Below are 4,528 nucleotides of genomic sequence, written 5' to 3' on the forward strand. Positions count from 1 at the left end.
TTTTCTTCTCTGATTGCCATGGCTAGGACATGCAAAACTATGTTGAATAATAGTGGTGAGAGTAGACATCCTTGTCTTGTTCCTGATCTTAGGGGAAATGCTTTCAATTTTTCACCATTGAAAATGATGTTTGCTGTGGGTTTGTCATCTGTGGCTTTTATTATGTTGAGGTAGTTTGCCTCTAGGCCTACTTTCTGGATTTCTGGAGAGTTTTTATCATGAATGGGTCTTGAATTTTGTCAAAAGCTTTTTCTGCATCTGTTGAGATTATCATTTTTTTTAAGTTCATAGTATATTTATTGTTAATGAATTTTTCCTAGTTAGTATCTGAACAATATGTACACTTATAAAATAAACATGATACCAGATGCTACAGTACAGGTTTTCTTCTTTTTAAATTTTCTACATCTGTACTCTCATATTCCATGTGATCCAATTCTCCTACCTCTTCCCTCTATTCTTATGACTTTGAAATCTTCAGGCAGCACTCCATGATGCCATTTGATACAAGCACAATCATAAATACAAACACAAACTCAGGCACTTGGATTACAGATATTCAATCACAGTTTCAATTTCATTACTTGTGATTGGTCTGTTCATATTTTCTATTTCTACCTGGTTCAATCTTAGGAGGTTATACCTTTCTAAGAGTTAGTCCATTTTTTCCAGGTTGTCCATTGTATTGGCATAGATTTGCTTGTAGTAGTCTCTTAGGATGCTTTGTATTTCTGCAGTATGTGTTTTAACTTCTCCTTTTTCATTTCTATTTTTATTGATTTGAGTGCTCTCTCTTTTTCTTGATGAATCTGGCTAATGGTTTATCAATTTTTTTTATCTTCTCAAAGAAACAGCTTTTACTATTATTGATCTTTGCTATAGTTTTCTTCGTTTCTATTTCATTTATTTTGGCTCTGATCTTTAAGATTTCTTTCCTTCTGCTAATTTTGGGTTTTGTTTGTTCTTCTTTCCCTAGTTCCTTTAGGTGTAAGGTTAGAGTTTTTATTTGAGATTTTTCTTGTTTCTTGAGGTAGGCTTGTATAGCTATAAACTTCTCTCTTAGAACTGCTTTTACTGCATCCCATAGGTTTTGGATCATCATGTTTTCATTGTCATTTGTCTCTAGGTGTTTTCTGATTTCCTCTTTGATTTCTTCAGTGATCGCTTGGTAATTTTGTTATGTATTGTTTAGCTTCCATGTGTTTGTGGTTTTTACATTTTTTTCCCTGTAATTGATTTCTAATCTCATAACATTGTGGTCAGAAAAGATGCTTGATATGATTTCAATTTTCTAAAATTTACTGAGGCTTGATTTGTGACCCAGGCTGTGATCTATCCTGGAGAACGTTCCATGCACACTTGAGAAGAAAGTGTAATCTGCTGTTTTTGGTTGGAATGTCAAGTGTAATTTATCTGATATGTGTATTGCTACTCCAGCTTTCTTTTGATTTCGATTTGCATGGAATATCTTTCTCAATCCCCTCACTTTCAGTCTGAATGTGTCCCTAGGTCTGAAGTGGGTCTCTTTTAGACAGCATATATATGGTTCTTGTTTTTGTATCCATTCAGCAAAGCTGTGTCTTTTGGTTGGAGAATTTAATCCATTCATGTTTAAGGTAATTATCGATATGTATGTTCCTATGTGTCACTGTCGATTTCCTCTTTTATAGCTGTTGCTTTATGTATTGAGGTGCACCTATGTTGGGTGCATATATATTTAGAATTGTTATATCTTCTTGGATTGATCCCTTGATCATTATGTAGTGTCCTTCCTTGTCTATTGTAACATTCTTTATTTTAAAGTGTAATTTATCTGATATGTGTATTGCTACTCCAGCTTTCTTTTGATTTCGATTTGCATGGAATATCTTTCTCAATCCCCTCACTTTCAGTCTGAATGTGTCCCTAGGTCTGAAGTGGGTCTCTTTTAGACAGCATATATATGGTTCTTGTTTTTGTATCCATTCAGCAAAGCTGTGTCTTTTGGTTGGAGAATTTAATCCATTCATGTTTAAGGTAATTATCGATATGTATGTTCCTATGACCATTTTCTTAATTGTTTTGTTTTTGTTTTTGTAGGTCCTTTTTTCTCTTGTGCTTCCCACTTATAGAAGTTCCTTTAGCATTTGTTGTAGAGCTGGTTTGGTGATGCTGAATTCTCTTAGCTTTTGCTTGTCTGTGAAGCTTTTGATTTCTCCATTGAATCTGAATGAGATCCTTCCGGGTAGAGTAATTTTGATTGTAGGTTTTTCCCTTTCATCACTTTAAGTACATCATGCCACTCCCTTCTGGCTTGTAGAGTTTCTGCTGAGAAGTCACCTGTTAACCTTATGGGAGTTCCCTGGTATGTTATTTGTCGTTTTTCCCTTGATGCTTTCAATAATTTTTCTTTGTTTTTAATTTTTGCCAAATTAATTACTATGTGTCTTGGTGTGTTGTTCCTTGGGTTTATCCTGTTTGGGACTCTCTGCATTTCGTGGATTTGAGTGGCTATTTACTTTCCCATGTTTGGGTAGTTTTCGACTATAATCTCGTCAAATATTTTCTTGGGTCCTTTCTCTCTCACTTCTCCTTCTGGCACCCCTATAATGCAAATGTTGTGGCGTTTAATGTTGTCTCAGAGATCTCTTAGGCTGTCTTCATTTCTTTTCATTATTTTTTCTTTATTCTGTTCTGCAGCAGCAAATTCCACCATTCTGTCTTCCAGGTCACTTACTCGTTCTTCTGCCTCAGTTATTCTGCTATTGATTCCTTCTAACGTATTTTTAATTTCAATTATTGTGTTGTTCATCTCTGTTTGTTTGTTCTTTAATTCTTCGATATCTTTGTAAAACATTTCTTGCGTCTTCTCAATCTTTGCCTCCATTCTTTTTCCAAGGTCCTGGATCATCTTCACTATCATTATTTCAAATTCTTTTTCTGGAAAGTTGCCTATCTCCACTTCATTTAGTTGTTTTTCTGGGGTTTTATTGTGTTCCTTCATCTGGTACATAGCCCTCTGCCTTTTCATCTAGTCTATCTTTCTGTGAATGTGGGTTTTGTTCCACAGGTGGCTAGATTGTAGTTCTTTTTCTTCTTTTTTTTAACATCTTTATTGGAGTATAATTGCTTTACAAGGTTGTGTTAGTTTCTGCTGTATAACAGAGTGAAGCAGCTATACATATACTTATATCCCCATATCTCCTCCCTCTTGTGTATCCCTCCCTCCCTCCCTATCCCACCTCTCTAGGAGGAAACAAATCACCGAGCTGATCTCCCTGTGTTACGCGGCTGCTTCTCACTAGCTCTCTATTTTACATTTAGTAGTGTATATATGTCCATGCCACTCTCTCACTTCGTCCCAGCTTACCCTTCCCCCTTCCCATGTCCTCAAGTCCATTCTTTACATCTGTGTCTTTATTCCTGTCCTGCCCCTAAGTTCTTCAGAACCATTTTTGTTTTTTTAGATTCCATATAACCATATGTATTAGCATACGGGTTTTGTTTTTCTCTTTCTGACTTACTTCACTCTCTGTGACACTCTCTATGTCCCAACACCTCACTGCAAATAACTCAATTTCTTTTCTTTTTATGGCTGAGTATATTTCATTGTATATATGTGCCACACCTTCTTTATCCATTTATCTGTTGATGGACACTTAGGTTGCTTCCATGTCCTGGCTATTGTAAATAGATCTGCAATGAACATTTTGGAACATGACTCTTTTTGAATTATGGTTTTCTCAGGGTATATACCCAGTAGTGGGGTTGCTGGGTCGTATGGTAGTTCTATTTTTAGTTTTTTAAGGAATGTCCATACTGTTCTCCATAGTGCCTGTATAAATTTACATTCCCACCAACAGTGCAAGAGGGTTCCCTTTTCTCCACACCCTCTCCAGCATTTATTGTTTGTAGATTTTTTGATGATGGCCATTCTGACCAGTGTGATGTGATACCTCATTGTAGTTTTTTTTTTTTAAGCATCTTTACTGGAGTATAATTGCTTTACAATGCTGTGTTAGTTTTTGCTTTATAACAAAGTGAATCAGTTATACATATACATGTGGTTCCATATCTCGTCCCTCTTGCATCTCCTTCCCTCCCACCATCCCTATCCCACCCCTCTAGGTGGTCACAAACCACCGAGCTGATCACCCTGTTCTATGCGGCTGCTTCCCACTACCTATCTATTTTACATTTGGTAGTATATGTAAGTCCGTGCCACTCTCTCATTTTGTCACAACTTACACTTCCCCCTCCCTATATCCTCAAGTTCATTCTCTAGTAGGTCTGTGTCTTCATTCCCTTCTTGCCCCTAGATTCTGCATGACCATTTTTTTTTCTTAGATTCCATTTATATGTGTTAGCATACAGTATTTGTTTTTCTCTTTTTGACTTACTTCACTCTGTATGACAGACTCTACGTCCATCCACCTCACTACAAATAACTCAGTTTTGTTTCTGTTTATGGCTGAGTAATATTCTATTGTATATATGTGCCACATCTTCTTTATCCATTCATCTGTTGATGGACACCTAGGTTGCTTCC

The sequence above is a fragment of the Physeter macrocephalus genome, chromosome 21, assembly GCF_002837175.3.
Source record: "Physeter macrocephalus isolate SW-GA chromosome 21, ASM283717v5, whole genome shotgun sequence".
Classification (NCBI taxonomy): domain Eukaryota; kingdom Metazoa; phylum Chordata; class Mammalia; order Artiodactyla; family Physeteridae; genus Physeter; species Physeter macrocephalus.